The sequence below is a fragment of the Quercus lobata genome, chromosome 1 (genome assembly GCF_001633185.2).
Source record: "Quercus lobata isolate SW786 chromosome 1, ValleyOak3.0 Primary Assembly, whole genome shotgun sequence".
Lineage (NCBI taxonomy): Eukaryota > Viridiplantae > Streptophyta > Magnoliopsida > Fagales > Fagaceae > Quercus > Quercus lobata.
This window is the reverse complement of record NC_044904.1, coordinates 27,475,542-27,494,392: the sequence shown is the minus strand read 5'-3', so window position 1 is coordinate 27,494,392 and position 18,851 is coordinate 27,475,542. Positions and strand designations below refer to the sequence as shown.

Genomic DNA, 18,851 nt, shown 5'->3' with positions numbered 1-18,851 from the left:
TCTTTCGGATATGTAGGCAGCTTGATATTATTTACTGAGTTCAGTCACATCTTTTTAAAAAAAAAAAAAAAAAAAAAAAAACCTCTCTTTTGAAAATCTCTTCTGAATTACATGTTGACTTGATCCCCTTTCGAGTACGTAGGTAACTTGGTATTATTTACTGAGTTTAGTCACATCTTTCAAAAAAAAAAAAAACTATTATTCTTGTACTACGTGATAACTTGATTCTCTTTCAGGTACGTAAGCAGCTTGGTATCATTTACTAAGTTCAGTTGCATGTCAACCAAAAAAAAAAAAAAAAAAAAAACCATTACCCACCAAATAAGTGATCAATCTTATGCACACAAGAAAATTTGCATAAGTATAAAGTGCAAATCAATGCCCAAAACAAAGAAATGAAAAAAAAAAAATCAAGACAAAAGATGTCGAAGCCAAATCAATCTACCACTTAGGATGACAAATTCAGAAGAGGGAGATTCCAAACCACACCAAAAAAAAAAAAATCAAGATATGAGAGTCACGTAAGAATCATCATCGATCACACATGACACTCGGGGGCATTGGTGAAATATGAAATTTTCAACATAAAAAAAGTGGTTACTTAAAAATTGCCAAGCAAAATTTATCCAAAAAAAAAAAAAAAAGTTTAAGAGGAGGGCACTGGTGAAATACGAAATTTTCAACATAAAAAAAGTGGTTACTTAAAAATTACCAAGCAAAATTTATCAAAAAAAATAAAAGTTTAAGAGGAGGGCACTGGTGAAATATGAAATTTTCAATATAAAAAAAGTGGTTACTTAAAATTGCCAAGCAAAATTTATCCCAAAAAAAATAAAAGTTTTGGACAAGTCCTCTTAAAAAAAAATGACAAGATGTTGAAGGGTGGGAAGTGTGGTTAAATAAAATATCTTTGACCACACATACCACCACAATCAAAAATGGAAGGAAAGCAATGTGGAAATGGTTAGTTGCATTTGCAACTCATCACCTATAAAAAAGAGAGGATTGATATATATTAAAAAGAAAAGAAAAGAAAGAAAGATCACATGAGTCCAAAAGAAATATATATATATATATATATATATATATATTTATATATATTGAAACCCCACTCCTCAAAAGTAGTGGAGTAGCCCGCTAAGTGCCAACTACCTGAAAAGAGAAATACAGAAACAAAAGAAATGCTGAAATGTGGGGTTGGCACAAACGAAAAAGAGGGAGTTAAAAGAGATGGAACAAACAGGAAAGAGAAAAAAGCTGAAAAGCGAGGCACGGCTGAACATGAAATTAGGAACTGCTGAAAAAAAGATTGAGGCAAACTGTTCTATGAATTGATCAGTTAAGAGAAAAAATAGGGGAAACCGATTTCTCAATTCCTCTATAAATTAAAGAGGCTTTAGCAGGTTTAAAAGGAAGGAAGCACGCGCAAAAGAAAACAAGCACAGCAAAACACAGAGAGAAAAAGAAGAAGAAGAGAGACACATACAGAGATGAGAGCAACCTCTGCAGCAGAGGAGGAACACACAGCATTAGCATTAGGTTGGGATTTTATCAGTCCCTTTCTTCTCTAAATCTCTCCCTCTCCCTCTTCTTCAAATTTTAATTTTTGTTTGGTAAAACAAATAGGGTTGGGCTTCATGAGAAGTTCCTAAATCCAACTAGAGTCTTTAACTTTACCAAATCAAATTCATCAATAGAGTCTCCTTGATCTTTGACTCTACCTAATTAATGGAGTCCTTGATTTACCAAAATTAATGTAGTCCTTGACTAGTCTACCAAATTTTAATGGAGTCCTTGACTCTATAGATGCATTTTTGTGTTTGTGGTGCTAAGTCAACTCTAAAATTTTTGAGGATTCATGTACACTCATATGGCCCTGTCATTGAGTCTTGTGGCATTGCAATCCTTTTCTTGATATGTTTCTTTCATGTGTAATGCTAAGGATACTATAACTTTTAGTACACTAAAATTATATATATAATGTGTCACCAATTATCAAAACTCATTTTAAATATTCAAGTTGATTTTTTTATTTCATTGATGAGTTGCAAGTTTGGAAAGAAGACCAATGGACTCAAGTATTCCAAGTATTTGTTTGCTTAACATGGAAGATTTTAGGTCTCAACTATTAGCTTGAGGACAAGTTCTTTTCATGGTGGAGGGGTCTGATGTAGGATAGAATTTACAATTTAATTTTTGTAATTCATTATTTTGGTATTTTTCAATAATTTTGTTATTTTAGGCTTAGAGTACTTGTTTCAATTGTTTTTAGGTGTTTTTATTACTTTTTTAGGTCGAATTTGGTTCCTATTATGATTAGGTATTAATTAGGATTTATTTTATAATATTTTTTTTTTGTCTATCAATTTTTACCTACCCTTTAATAGGACTCGAAGTCTGTAAATGTTTTTTTTTTTAAAACAATTATTCAATTAATAAAATTCAGACTTTTGTCTCTCTATTTTCTGGTGGATTCCAGATTCCTTTCTCCTTGTGGATTTAATGACTCTCGTGAATTTGAGGTTATTTTAAGTAGCAAATATGTGTTTTGTTTCTTATTTTCTAGAAATAAATATATTTTGCTTCTTGTCACTTTTGCATTAGTTAGCATTAAAGCATTGAATTATCCTGGTCCAGTGGCTAACAATGGTGTTGTTGGGGCATGGAAACCATAGGGTAACTGTCGTGGAGATGTAGCTAATGGTGAACCTATTGGTAAGTAAATTTAATGTAGGTCAAAGGACTCAACCTATTGATTTTTTCATTCCATTGATGAATTGTAAGTTTGGAAAGAAGACCAAGGGACTCAAGTATTCCAAGTATTTGCTTGCTTGGCATGGAAGATTTTACGTCTTAATTGTCAACTTGATGACGAGTTTTTTTTTTTTTTTTCCTAAGTAGATGAGTCTAATGTAGGACAAAATTTATAATGTAATTTTTGTAATTTGTTAATTTCAGTATTTTTATGAAATTTTTGTTATTTTAGGTTTAGTGTATTTATTTCCTTTTTTTTTAGTGCTTTTAATCATTTTTCGATCAAATTTAGTTCTTATTATGATTAGGTATTAATTAATTAGTATTTATTTTAGAATCTATTTTCATATCTATCATCCTTGATTGAGCCTTTAAAAAGGAACTCAAGTCTGTAAATGTTTTTTTTAACAATTATTCAATCAATAAAACTTATAGTTTTGTTTCTCTACTTTCTAGTGGATACCAAATCCCTTACTTCTTGTGGATTCAAGAACTCTTGTGGATTTAAGTTATTTTCAAAAGCAAACGTGTTTCTTATATTCTAAAAATAGACGCATTCTACATTTTGTTGCTTTTGCATCCTAGATCACTTTTATATCAACTTCCTTTGTTCTTTTCAAATGTTAGGGACATATTTATGTAATTGGCTAATTATTTGACAGAATGCACTTTACTTGTAATTGGGTAGATCTAGGATGGGTTTAGTAATTCAAGAAACAATTGTTCAAGCTAAGTACTGACATCATGCAAGTTTGACCAAAAAACAAGTGAAGGAAGTGCTGTTCATTAAAGTTCGACAGAAGTCTCGACAGAATCCTTTCTATCGAGATTTAATGTTGAAGCTCGACAAATTCTCGACACAAGTTGTATCTGTCAAGAATTATGAAATTAGACTTTTTAGATCTGATTACACACATATTCTTATATATTTGTGTAGGGTTTCTTTTCTCACAACTCTAGACATATATAAGGATTATTTTAAATGCCGTCACACATGCATTGTGTGACCGAATGCAAAAAGTGATATAGTTCATCATTCTCTCTAAAGAAGCTACTGAGTCTATACGCCAAGGGTTTTGTGACCAAGGAGCTTCCTGATCTTCATTGTTGATGAACTGAAAAATTTTGCAGCCAATATCTTTTTCAAGTTGGTGAGTTAGTCACGTACTGGGATCCATGTATCATTAGTTAGTCACATACTTGGATTTGTGCATTGAATGAAGAGTTTGCCGCTACAATACAAGTCCAATTGGGTATTAGGGTAAAGGTTCAATTGTAGGTTGGTATTTCAAGATATATCAAAGGGTTTGGTAAGATTCCTTATATTTGTAAGCGCTTGTGATTGATAATAGTGGATTCTTAGAAGTGGTGATCTTAAATTCATCCAATGGGGTTTTACCTCGATGATTTTCTTTATTCGTAAATGTGGTTACACGATTTTCCTGGTCCAAATTCTATTGATCAGGCCTTGGTCCAAGACGCAACCCACAATAAATACTTATAGAGGATGGGTCAAAGAACTTAGCTTCAGTGAGCCTATTCGATCTGATACATGGACAATATTGTTGCAGAAAAATAAAAACACAAGAATGGGTCTCTAACGTGTGATTCTATTTCTTCAGTTCCGAATACAGCTTTTTCGTCCCACTTCTTTGAGGGACTCCACTACATTATATAGTTCTCCTCTTCTCATCTCAACCTTACACTTGTTGATCATCTAAGCATCTACTTGAGCACCTGTCCCATCAGACGCCCTTATCACTCCCTTTGTGAGTTGCAGAGGCCAAGGTGGTACTGTTCAGGGGTCTTTTCCTCATTAATGCGGCCAAGAGGGTGGTTGGGACGCAATTAATGTGGTGGTGGCAGCTTTCCCTGAGATATTTTGGATTTTATTCATTTTATATGTTGGGAGGATGAATTGAAATGGTTGGGGAGAGTTCCTCGTCTGGGCTTCGTAATGTCCGCGGAGGAGTTACTCCTCGGACAGGTTTCCTTGGCGTTATCGGGACTGAGTAATGCTTCATCTGTGGTTTCTCTTCGGACAGGACGCTCCTCGGACGGGCCTGAATTTGGACTAGCCCATTATTTTTGGACCGGGCCCCACAGTAAACAAATCACTTGTGTCAAATTTAATTTCCGTTGCATTTAATTATTTTGTGATTTGTTTATACTACCATGCTATTGCATGTAATTTGACTAATTAATTAATTTGGATAATTAATTAATTTACAAGAGGTGAATTTATTTTAACCCAACATCAAACATGATAGTTCTAAATTGATGCCAACTTTTTTTGGTCTAAATTCAATATCGCACGTTTTATTTACTTAAAACTGTATAGACCACGGAATATAACATGCCTAATGGGTTAGGTTTCGAGAACTACAGTACCCAACCGGCCACTATTTTCCTTTTTCTATATTAAAGCACACCCAACAAAGACGAGTAAATTACCCGTGAGGGATCCAAGATGGCAGAACTGTTGAAACTTTGACTCTAAGGTGTAAAAATTCTTTGTTTCGAGTACATTCTTTAACGATATAAACACGCACAATTCTTCTTCCTTCTTTTTTATTTTTTTATTTCATTTTATGGGCAATGCGGCATCTTACCTGACATATTACAGGTGACATCAGATCTATTATTTTACTATGACCGTTTGCCTCTAGAAATCCCTTATGATTTTTTTGAGTCTTTTATATTTTATGACAAAGAACTAAAGAATTTGACCATAATTTTCATAAAATATATGAATTAGGCATTACTTATTGATGCGTTAGTAATGAGGGCCATGAGTAGGGTTTAGATCGAGTATACCCAAACCCATCTTGAAATGTTTCCTCATGAATACATGAATTCCAATACACATTAGCATTCATAACCGATTCTTACTCAACCCATACCTAATTTTTCAAAATATATATATATATATATTATTTTTTTATACAAAAAAAAATCCGAAGAACCATTTTTACTTAAAAACTAATCAATAACTTTATCTAAAAAAATTAAACTAATCAATAACTTGAAATCAGATATATCCTATATGAGCATACCCATATCCCACAACAAAAAGTACCAAAAAACCTATATACCATTAAAATAAAATCTAAAAACAAGATCTGGAAAAAAAAAATTGATAGAATTGAAAGATTGAAATGACTTTTCAACAAAACAAAAAGAAAATTTGAAATGATTTACGTTTTTTGTAGTGATATATCAGGTAATACCCAAATATTTCGGGTAGGGTATCCATTGCCCACTAGATTTGACCATCTCTATGCGTGAGTTTTCAAATTAGTATATGTACGACACCTAACATCCAAGTCCATTTGGGCCTTGGCCATGAATTCATAATATGGACCGGGGTCCAACCTCCGCACCGCTAAGGATCCCGCCCAAGCCTACAATAATTACGAGTCTAAGCTAAGTGTTGTCCGGATACTTGAAAACCGGACTACGGGTGCCCCGCTCGCGTACGGCTCGGAAAACCTTCCCCAAACGATATACACATGCTCGGTCATATCACCATTTGAGTGCTCGACAGAACTCTAGGAAACTCCGCTGCCGAACACATTTGCTATAGTGGGAACTATTTCCAAAGCCACTCGTACCTAAACATCCACTTAAATTTATCAACATTGGGCATCTCTTTGCACTAGTTAAAATGATAATGATGATCACCCCATTAACAATGGGCTATAAATAGGAGAAACTAATGAATGGAAAGGGGATGCAATTTTTGTGAGGAGAAAGGAGAGAGAAAGAGAGAGTCTGAGAAGAAGAAAATGTAGAGGAAGAGAGAAAATTGGTCTCATTGGGTCCCTAAGTCTAGAACAACTCAAAGTAGGATACCCAGCCTATCATACAAATAAGTTGTGAGCCCAAATAGCGGTTTGGTCCAGCAAACCCATTTTTGGCGCGTACAGTGTCCATTTGGATATTTCGTAGGTTTTGGTAACTGATTTAAGTAGTACTTATTAAAAGATATATTTTTTGATAGCTTTTATATTAAATATGTGAAAAAACTTAAAGCTATTATTTTTAAAAAATAAAATAAACACAATAAGACAAAATGCTAAAGTTTTTGCTAAAGAGATTCTTAGTTACAACATTTGAAGAGTGCACACTTTATAGATTTACATTTTGTTCGGTAGCAAAAAATTCTATACATTTTGTTCGGTAGTGCAGAAGTTTAATTTGCTACTGCCTACTGATCTATAATTATTATTTTTAGAATATTGAAGCAAGTAAAAATCCTAAACCACCATGTAATATACTCATCATAATGTTCTATTGCATAATATTATTGAAAAGATAACACCTTATGGAGACTCCAGTTAAGAGATTAATATATAGCGTATAAAATGTATCCAAACAAATAATCAATGTATTTTGAGCTACTGCTATTTTACAACAAACATCACATATTTTAGTCTAGACTGCTATAAGAAAGGCTAGTAGCCTATGCGACAAAATTATTCAACGTGGTTACTTCCATAAAATATTTTCTCAAGGCTCAGATAAGGAACTCTAATTACTTCCATGAAACCTTAGCGAGGATATAAAGTAGTAATTGAAGCCTCATTTATTGAGGCTAGAATAGATTGATCTGATGATATGTCTGGTTCAAGGTTGTTGTGCGTTAAAAATGCAGGTTGTGAGGGTACTGATAAGGTGATAGAGTTACCATCAAGCATAAGAATGATTGAAGACATGGTTGGCCTATCAGCTACATTTTCTTGAACACATAATAATCCAATGTGGATGCACCGAATTATTTCGGGTTTTGAACCAACTCCTAATGTGGGATCTATAATATTAGAAGTTGTCATGTTCCTCCAGTTTTTCCATGCCTGCAAAATTATTTAAATAGTGTACAAAAAATTTTAGAATAATAATAATTTTATTTTGCCAATATCACGTGCACTAGTACCATACTTTAAGTAAAAAGGGAAATGCATACAAAAATGTGGCACTTACATAACTAAGAAGATCGTCCTCATTTTTGTTATTACGGAAGTAACCATTTTTTTGCCCGCATATCATTTCAAGAACTAACACACCGAAACTAAACACATCAGATTTTACTGAGAAATGTCCATAATATGCATACTCTGGAGCCATATATCCGCTGCATGAAGAAATTAGTAACATTACTTTATATACATAAAATATGGAAATTTATAAGATTAATTAGTTTGGATTGAATGATAATAAAGCTCTTAACCATCATTTTCAAAATTTATTAATTTTCTCTAATTTATAAGAGATAGTTAAATATTTGTTAGGAACTTTTTTTTACGATGCAATGTAATCTTGTATTTGACAATATAGAAAAACGTCATCCAATGCTAATTATTAACTAGCTAGGATACTTACTATGTCCCAACAATTCTATTTGTACTACTATGGGTTTGATCTAGTAGAACCAATCTTGCTAGGCCAAAATCAGCAATTTTGGGATTCATCTCATCATCTAGTAAAATATTACTAGCTTTTAGATCACGATGAATGATGCGAAGTCGAGAATCTTCATGAAGGTAAAGAAGACCTCGAGCAATGCCTACAATAATTTTGTAATGCATTGGCCAATCCAAATCTGCACGCTTGGTTGGATCTACATTGTTTATTTAAGCTATGAGTTAGTGGCAAAGGATATATCCAAGTGTACTTGATCAAAAGTGCAATCTGTGAAATATTATTAATAATCATTTACGGTAGAATTGCAACCATACCAAATATAACTTGGTCGAGGCTTCCGTTTGACACAAACTCATAAATGAGAAGCCTTTCATTTCCTTCCAAGCAGAAACCTTGAAGCTTAACTAAATTCCGGTGGTGAAGCTTAGCCATTAACAAGATCTCATTCTTAAATTCTAAAACACCTTGCCCAGAACCCATAGATAGTCTTTTGACAGCTATCTCTTGTCCATCAGAGAGCCTACCCTATAGATGCATCAGAATATTCAATATGCAACCTTTAGTAATAAGAAGTTCCGAATCCGACTTGTTTTGACAGACAAATGAGATATTTGACTGTATGGTATTGTCAAATTACCTTGTAGACAGCGCCAAATCCTCCTGTCCCAACCTTATTTGCATCAGCAAAGTTATCTGTAGCGACTCTAATTGTTGGAAAATTGAATTGCAAGGATTCAGTATTGCTAATTTCATCCGCTGCTTCACATGCGTAACAAGTTAATACATCTGGATTAGATAAGTCAATTGCTTAAAGAAGATTGGTGCAATTTTAAGTTAAGTGCATACCTCATTAATGGACTCACCAACATGAATTACTGAAGCCATCTTACAAAGTCACTCATGCACAGAACTTTGTATGCCCGTATAATATCCTTTTGTTTTAGATGAAATTATTTTTAAGCGGAACACTCACTCTTTCAAAAGTTTATCTTTATAAAAATTATGATGTAACATTGAATTCATGGTAGCCTATTACTATTTTAGAAAGGATCAATTTGAGTCTAGTGCTTTTGTGAATTGGACTCATTGGAATCCGACACGGTTTTTTGCCACGAGTCGAATGCACAAAGAACTGAACAGTCTGGGCCCAATCCTTGACCTTACCTAAATAGTAAATACACCTAACTTTTACTTTTTCTTCATTCTAATTACAAAATTATCCGGTGAATCATGAACCCAGGACCTGATATTCCACATTTTTCTCTTAAAAAGGCCAAAGGTGGCATCTGGACCGGCTAGACCTCATTGACAAATACCCAACACTCTATCATGCTTCTTTTTACATCTAAATTTTTATTGGCAAAAAATATGAAAGTCAATATCTTATTGTCATCATTATTGCCTTGAAAGTATATGTATAGTCAGGAATATACTTGGGGGGTACTTTTTCTCAATAGTTCACGACTTAATAATGTATTTTTAAATTAACATTTTGAAAATCTCATTATTACATTAGATACTCATTTTATTTGAAACACTTACATCGAGTTTTGTATTAATCAAGCTTTATGTACCATTTAATCTATTAATTCAAATTTTGTGTGTGTATATATATGTCTGAATCTGGTATTTATTCCTATACTTTATAGAAATAAAATCCTTAATAATAGGAACAACAGACCAATTTTAAACTTACTTTCTACTTTCTTCCTTTGCTTCTTTACCCTTAAACAGAGGCAGAGGCAGATGATTAGCACCACGAAAACAACCACCGCCACAATGATAATGATGGTATTTTTAGATGTGTTACTCTTCTTTCCTGAAATAAATCAGAAATCTGTTCTCAATTAAATATCCAAAGCTTGAAGTTTGAAATTGACATCATCACACAAAAACAAAAATAAAATAATAAAATAAAAGTTAAATTTATTCTCAATAAAACATTCCTTGGATGATTTTTGAAGTCAAAATTATTAGTAAACGCGGAGAAAAAATTTATCAAATTAATAAATACTTTCAGAGTCTAAGTAATCGTTCCTTGCTTTTCCTCCTGAATAATTTAAGCGGCTGATAACTTTTTTTTGTACATTTTATTTGGAAGCTCATAAAATAATTGAATGAAATGGAACGAATAAATGATAAAGGAATGTAATGGAATTGAGTGAATAAATCATAAAGGAATGAAATTGATTATAATGTATTTGAGTAATAGGGTGGAACGGAAAGAAAAAAAATTAATAGAATGAAATAAAATAATCTTATTTGGATGTTTTAAAATAAAGAAATAGAATATAAGTAACCTTGTTAAGGATCGAATAACATAGAAATTAATGTAATGGAATCATTTTATAATAACATTACTATTATGACATTTTTTTTTTAAAAAAAAAAGGAATTTCTAGGGGTATTTTAGGAGTTTCTGTGAAAATTTTATTAAATCTAATTTTATTTCCTCCAATTCCTTCCAATTTTATGAGAAATGAAAATTTTAAAGTTATGAGGAAAAAAGAGGAATAAGTATTCTTGTCTACCATTTTCATTCTCTCTCATCTAAACACCCAAATAAGATAATGGTCTTTCCATTCCATTCATAAAAACTTTCAAACAAGTGAATGGAATAAATATTTCAAAATGGATATATATATATATATATATATATTTTTTTTTTTAATTCAATTCTTTTCCTCCCTCTCAAATGAAGTGTTAAAGTAGATAGTGAGGGAGGAGGAGATGAAATTTCATTCCAACCATAAACATGACGCACCACAAATAATCTCATAAGTCATAACCACTGAATTATCCATGTTTAATTGTGAAGTTGTTGCAAAGTCTTATGTGTCTTTGGGTTCTCTATCAAGTTTAGAAAAGATAAAAATGAAATATTGCTGCTACTCTAATGTGTCTTTGGGTTCTCTATCAAGTAAAGTCTCTAACACCAACTATTGAAGATCTTATCCATGTTTAATTCTTTAGGTGTTGCAAAAACACGAGGCAATTTCTTTGGATAGTGAGTTGAGATAATCAGTAATTTAATATGGTATCAACGTATAAAATCATGAGTTTGATACCTATCTTCTTTGTTCTACCTCCCATTAAATTTCCCACATTCCCCACATGTGACGGGGATTGTTAGAAATATACAATTAAAAGATTAAAATTACTATACAGTCTATACCCCAATAGTGTAAGCTTTTGGTACGGTAATTTAACACACATATCAAATTCTTTCTTCTTCTTAACAAATTCAGAAGATGTTCGTTTGGGAAACGTACCTTTTGCAGACACAGGAGGCGGATATAATGATTTTGAAGGAACAGGAGGCGGAGATAATGATGGCAGCGATTCAACAAGAGTGCTGCCATAGAATTGGTTGGACTCAATTCTTAAGTTACAGGTGGGTGCAAGAGCTCTCACTCCAAGGCTTCCATTACAACAAATTTTATTATAAGATTGAGCTTCAACTAGGCAATTGCTACAGTCCATCTCTGACAAATCAGGACTGCACTGCATAAGCCCATAGATCGTATGGTTTAGATAGGTGGCATTTCCAACGGCAACCTTGCGAAAAATACCTCCAGCTGAAGCTCCAACTCTTAGGTCATAAAATAAAGTACTTAGCACCTCGTTGAACTCAGTCAATTTCGAAACAAGGTCATCACTTGTTTAGCAAAAAAAAAAAAAAAAGGTCATCACTTGGCCCAGTCGCAAGATATTTAGTAGGTTTAGTTTCCATAACACCAAATATAGAGTTGTTGGAGTATCGAACTGTACAATTCATGTACCACATGATACCCTCTTTCTCGTTTGGACAGACCTGTAAGAGCTCGTGACCTGAATTGTTAAGACAAATACGGCAATCAGTTGGTGTAAGGTCAGCTCTACAAAGCCCAGTGGCGTAAACTTTGTCGGTGCCCTCTCCGGCAGAGAAATTGTAGAACCCATAATCGATTTGGGTGTTGGAAGAGAAGGTGGAGATGAGGGTGTTGAGGTTCGCTCTGAAGGTACCGTTACTGCTCACATTACCACTAGTTGAACAATTATGGAGAACGTAGGGATCTCGCTGCAATACTAAGCTGTGACTAACATGGGGAACCAGTAGAATGGCATAAAAGAAGAGAAGTGGTAATCTTGAATTGCACATTATCATTGTTCCTCAGTATTTTGCATCTGTGGGAACATTTTAATATAGGAGTGGTTGTTACCGAAAATTATATGATGTAGCCAACATATATGTCGGGTCGTTCACACATAGGCGGGCCCCACAGTTTATGCGGGGTACACCCTATACCATTTGGGTTGTTACAGTGTATAGTGTGTTACACGCACACACAAAGTGTGTAAGAGATTTTATCCGCATAAAAATTGATACAATAATAAGACAGTGTGTGTTGTGTTACACATGAACACACGGTGTGTAAGCAATAATTAGATACTGTGTAACATACTGTATACAATGTGTTACACGTGAACACACGGTGCGTAACAAATTTTACCCCCAAAAAAAAGTGACGAAATGATAAATCCTTTTATTGGTAAAGTAATGATGAATGGATGGGATTGAGTATACTATATGTGAACACTAGCATGTGGTGCACTTATCACTTGACTTGACTCGACTGTGTATCAAAAAAAAAGAAAAAAAAAAAAAAAAGACTTGACTCTGACTGGAGTAAAGTGAAGCAACAATGAATAGTTTTTTTTTTTGTCCTTTCAATTCACACATGGTGTTTAGATAGTGTGTGCTTTAGTAAAAGTAATTCATGTTTTCTGTTTATTAAAACATACATGTGTAAAAGTAAAAGTAAAACACATGATAGAGTTCTTACCCTTTTTCTAAACGTGAATGGGAGACTGTATGAACATTTAGGATTTGTTTGATAGTGTTGTTCTAGTAACGTTGTTTATATTTTTTGAAAATATATGTGGGTAAAAAAGTATATGAAAATACGTTTAATGTTATTTAAAAACTGAAAATTATTACTTAAAATCCCATACCAAATGGCCCCTTAAGTTTAACACACAGTTTTCAACCCTTACCTTTTATACTCTTACAATTTTTTTCCCCCATAATTTTGCCATAGTTTTGATTTGGTATATTGTGATTAATTTCTAATTGACGAGTAGCGCATAAATGGTCGTCCTTACTTGCAAATCGTCTATAGTAATGACGAGTAAGGGTATAGACGAGCGTAAGGGCATTAATTCCAGACAACATTCAATGACTAAGCGAAAAATGAGCACGAAACAATTACTACCGTCCAATAATGTACATTTATATTGCTGCTATGAACAGTAAAGGCTAGGATTAAGTGTCATCATTGAGCCATAAATCCTCCAATTGTGGTATAACATTACACTGAACATTTACTCACCTAGAGGCTATATAAAGCAAGGAAAGACAGGTAGATGATTCATATGCACACACACAAATTACTCTACAGATTACTTATTTTCTAAAGAGTTTAAGCTAATTGAAGCATCAGAGGGTCCTTGGCAGGCCCTAAACCGATGCCATTATCTACTTAGTGTTTCCTCTTACACAGGATCTTCGGGTCGTCCATCGTACTGACGAGGAACATACTGACGAGGCGAAATCTTGCTTCATCAGTTTGGCATCATCTGTGAGAAAAACCATAAGTCGTCGAATTCTTTACTGACTAAGTTCCTTAGAACCGATGGACCCAACCATTATTGCATCGCCAAATTCGGTTGTAATGGCTTAACAGATTCAAGCACTAACAACTAATGTGCAAGAATTGATGAAACAGAGTGAAGACTTGAAACAGAAAGTATGTTCGGAGGGCATGAGTATGTCGCAGTCACGACATAACCGCAACAACAATGGCGACGAAGCCCACGGCCCAGGAAATAGCAGAAGAGAAACTTCAAAACACATCAGTCAATCAACTCGTGGTAGTGATCAAATGATGAAGAACGTGAGGAAGGAGTTAGATGAAGTCAAAAACGCCATGAAGGGTAAGAGAGCAGTAAATCTTGATGGCATGATCAAAAGGACAGATTCACCCTTCACTACCAGCGTTTTGGAATGCCCTTTGCCTCCCAAATTTCATCTTCCATAGATGGAAGTTTATGATGACACTAAGGATCCCCCTAGATAACATAGTGGCATTCAAGACGATACTAAACCTCCAGCAAACCCCAGATGAAGTTATTTGCAAGTCATTCCTGGCAACCCTTAGAGGAGCAGCAAGGGTATGGTTCAGTAAGCTGCCCGCGATGTCTATTGCAAATTTTGACCAGCTGAGCAACTCCTTTATTTGTCATTTCATTGGAGGCCAACGCCATAAGAGGCCCATCTCCTATCTGCTAATTGTAAAGCAACAGAAAAGGGAAACCTTGAGAGATTATGTAAAACGCTTCAACAAATCAGTGCTGGGAATTGATGAAGTAGATGATTAGGTGATAATGACCACCTTCCAAGAAGGGTTGAACAATCCTGACCTCATTCGATACTTTGAGAAGGTATAGAATGAAGCTCGACCTTGTAAAGTGTTTTTTGGGGGTCTCATCAGGAAAATTCCTAGACTTCATGGTATCTTAGCGAGGAATTGAAGCAAATACAGAGAAGGTTAGAGCCATACTTGACATGACTTCTCCCAGGACAGTCAAGGAGGTGCAAAGGCTGAAAGGAAGAGTGGCAGCATTAAACAAGTTCATCTCGAAGGCCATTGATAAGTGTCTCCCCTTCTTTAAAACTCTTAAGCAGGCTTTCCATTGGACGAACGAGTGTAAGGCAGCCTTTCAGAATCTCAAAGAGTACCTGGCCAAGCCTCCTTTATTGAGCCCGTCAGTGGAAGGAGAATATCTGTTTTTGTATCTAGTTGTGTCATAGACAGCCACCAACTCGATGTTTATCAGTGAAGAATCCAAGGTACAACGACCCGTGTACTATACAAGTCAGGCTTTTCAAGGTGTCAAAGCGAAGTACCCACGTATAGAGAAGATGACCTTCTCGTTAATTATGGCTTTAGGGAAGCTTTATCCATACTTCCAAGCCCATGCCATCATGATAATGATGGATCAACCAATTCGAAAAGCAATGAGCAAACCAGATGCTACAATGTGCATGGTCCAATGGGCTGTTAAGCTAAGCCAGTTTGATATTGAGTATAGGCCTAGAACAACAATCAAAGCTCAGGCTTTAGTAGATTTTATTGCAGAATTCACTTTTCTAGACCCATATTAGGAAGTAGAGTATTGGACGATCTGCGCAGATGGCTCGTCTGTTGCAAGGCTTGGATGCGTTGGTATCATTATGACATCACCCTAGAAGGACGTCCTTAAGTATAGAGTTCAACTCCAATTTCCAACAACGAACAATGAAGTAGAATATGAAGCATTCCTTGCAAGCTTGAGAATTGCAAAAGCCTTGGGGATTAAGAATTTGAAATTGAGGATTGATTTTAAGCTGATTGTTGGGCAAATAACCAACGAATACAAAGCAAAGGAAGAAAGAATGAAGAAGTACCTGAAGCCAATAACTCAACTCATTGATGAATTTGATGACGTTAAGTTCGAGCAAATCCCAAGAAAAAATAGCTCAGCTACTAACGAGGTCACTAAATTGGAGTCAACTGAAGATGCCTCAGCGACGACAGAGTTGCTTGTGGAAGTCTAGACCATCCCTAGTATCGACAGATTGCAGACCCTCTCAGTCTAGCGACCAAGCACCTGGATGGACCTGATCCTTTCTTACATCAGAGTCGGCCAACTCCCATCTAACCCATCAGAAGCAAATAAGGATAGAGTTAGAGCAGCCAGATTCATTGTCATGAATGGTGAACTTTACAAGAGAGGATTTTCGTTGCCATACCTAAAATGCCTAACTCCTGAAGAAGCAATGTATGTGTTGCGAGAAATCCATGAAGGCGTATATGGTAACCATTACGGACCTTGATCTTTAGTGGGAAAGACGGTCAGGGCAAGCTACTTTTGGCCGACTATGCAAAAAAGACGTGGTTGAACTTGTCAAGAAATGCGATAAGTGTCAATGGTTCGGAAATGTGTAGCACATTCTTCGAGAATTACTGATGAGCATCTCCTCACCTTGGCCATCCACATGGGGTTTTGACATCGTTGGCCCACTCCCTTGAGGGAAGAAACAAGTTAAGTTCTTGCTCGTCGCTATTGATTACTTCAACAACTAAGTTAAGGCAGAACCATTGGCAGTAATCACTAAAGGAAAGATACAGAGCTTCGTTTGGAAAAACATTGTTTGCAAGTTTGGAATCCCAAAGATGATCATCTCTAATAATGGTCAACAGTTTGATAGTCGGAAATTCAGGGAATTTTGTGCAGAACTGGGAATAAAAAACCACTATTCATAACCTAAGCACCCATAGGCAAATTGGCAGACAGAGGTAACAAATCGTACTTTGCTTAAACTCATCAAAGCACGACTTTATGGGGCAAAAGGTACATGTCCAGAGGAGTTACCAGGTGTACTATGGGCTTATTGGACAACTTCAAGAACACCAACAAGAGAAACTTCATTCAAGTTGGCTTTCAGTATAGAAGCAGTCATTCTCGTTGAAGTGGGGATGTCTAGTCTTAGGCGAGATCACTTTGACGAAGGTTGAAACAATGACAAGCTGAGACTCAACTTGGATTGTTTACCTGAAGTCAGAGACGAGGCAGTCCTGAGAATGGTTTGATATCAACAGAAGATGGCAAAGTACCACAATTAGAGGGTAAAGCTCAAAAGGTTTAACCTTGACGATATAGTACTGCGAAAAGTCTCACAAGCCACTAAGGACTCAACTTAGGGGAAGTTAGGCCTTACTTGGGAAGGTCCATATAAGGTCGTCCGTTACTCAAAAAGAGGAAGCTACTACCTAAAGGACCTCGACAACAATCCACTGCCATGTCCCTAGAATGTGGAACATCTTAAGAAGTACTATCAGTAAGAAGTACTTGGATTAATATGCTCTGCCTATAGGAGTACTTTGCCTGATGATGCATCAGATAAGCAAGATTTCATTGTTTTTTCCTTTCAAGTATTTTGGTCAAGTTATTTTCAGTAATTTCCTTGTAATCCCCTTATAAGCCATCTCTTTTTCAATAAGTTTGACAAAGCTTCAAGGTTAAGTTCATAGACGAGAAGGAGATATCCATGACCAAATGGTAAAAACTCAAAGGAGGAGTTTAAATCATAAATATGGTAAAAACTCAAATGATGAGTTTAAATCATAAGCATGATAAAAACTCCAATAACAAGTATAAATCATAAATATGACAAAAACTTTAACAATGAGTTCAAAAACACAATAGGAATTCAAATGGTAAGGACCACAAAAGTACGTCATCAATGACAAAAACTTCAAGTTCAGATTATGTATTCCTAAAGGAATACCATGTATGGTCAAAAGAACCTCAAACAGTGAAGTCCGATATTACGATGAGAACTTCGAGGTTTAAGCCATAGCAAGACTTCTTGAGCAAAGGTTGAATAAGTAAATAAAGCCTAAACAAGGGCGTTGCTATAAAAATAAAAGCCTCAAAACAAAAGGCATCCAAAATATTCATTGTTTCTAAATTAAAGCCTTAAAATAGGAGGCATCTATTGTCTTTGAGATAAAGCCTCAAAACACGAGGCAACTAGAGTCTTAAAAAAAAAAAAAAAAGGTTATTAAAAATCTTCTTTCAAGGAGCAGTGACGACCTCCTCAACATGGCCCTCGTCCATGTGAGCCTTGTCCACAACTCCACCTATGGTAGTACCATCTCCTTCAGTAGCATCAGCAACAATTTCACCTTCCTTCTATTTAGTCTCGTCGGTAAGGATCTCAGTATCAATGGCTTCGAAATCAAGGTTTGCAAAGTCTGCTACCTGGCTATGATGCTTTATCATCCACCCATGAAGAAACTCAAAGCCCTTGAAGTACTAGACGAATTAAAGATTAGAGAAGTGAACAGACTCAAGAAATTTGGTGATCACCTTCTCACGTTCTTTGTCTGTCTTCACAAGGGCAGCTTGAACTTCCTCGTCCTTTTGAATGACAAGTTTCTTCTACACCTTCAACGCGTCCTAGAGTTCCTTCACCTTCTCCCTAGCCTTTACCGCTTGGTCAATTGCCTAGATCAAATCCTTCCTTAACTTCAAGCTCTCAGCCTCAATTGAGTCAACCTTGGAATTGGCCACCACTACCTTCTCTTCACTGCTCAGATAATCTGTCGTCAAATGCGGGGATTCACTGAGAACCTAAAGATGAAAGAAGGGTCAAAACTTTTAATAGATGTAAAAACTCAATGAGCAACAAAAAGTAGCTGAGTAAAATACCTGCGACTAGTTTGTGAGAAGGGATGGATGAGAGACTTTTAAGCTCGTTGTCAATAATAACATTGTGAGTTCATCCAAGGGTCGTGGCAGGATCTTCCTAAACACTCTTGCCAACCCTACCCTTCCTTTTAGAACAAGTGGTTGGAGGTGTGAAGGTCATCATCTCGAGGGAAGGTGTGTAAGAAGATGGGGTACCAAAAAGAGACAAGGGGGTGGGAGTTTCGTCTTTTCCTTCGTCTAGATTGTGTTTCTTCAATCTAGGGGTAAGCTAAGACAAAGGCTCGTTTTTCAAGCTCTTCACACAGGCATATTTATCTTTGCTGTACCTAGTAGCCATTTCTGCAAAATAGAAAGTCAAAAAGCCAAGCTCTTAT

At 35.4% G+C, this 18,851-nt stretch overlaps 1 pseudogene across 1 annotated transcript; it reads right to left on the bottom strand.

The window, feature by feature from the left end:
* Positions 1-7,087: 7,087 nt before the first annotated feature.
* On the bottom strand, positions 7,088-12,354 carry LOC115985461 (annotated as a pseudogene). The gene is made up of 7 exons (XR_004090575.1): positions 11,451-12,354; positions 9,875-9,997; positions 8,816-8,937; positions 8,493-8,703; positions 8,137-8,374; positions 7,738-7,888; positions 7,088-7,610 (listed from the first exon to the last, which is right to left on the bottom strand). The product of XR_004090575.1 is annotated as a putative receptor-like protein kinase At4g00960 (transcript).
* Positions 12,355-18,851: the final 6,497 nt, after the last annotated feature.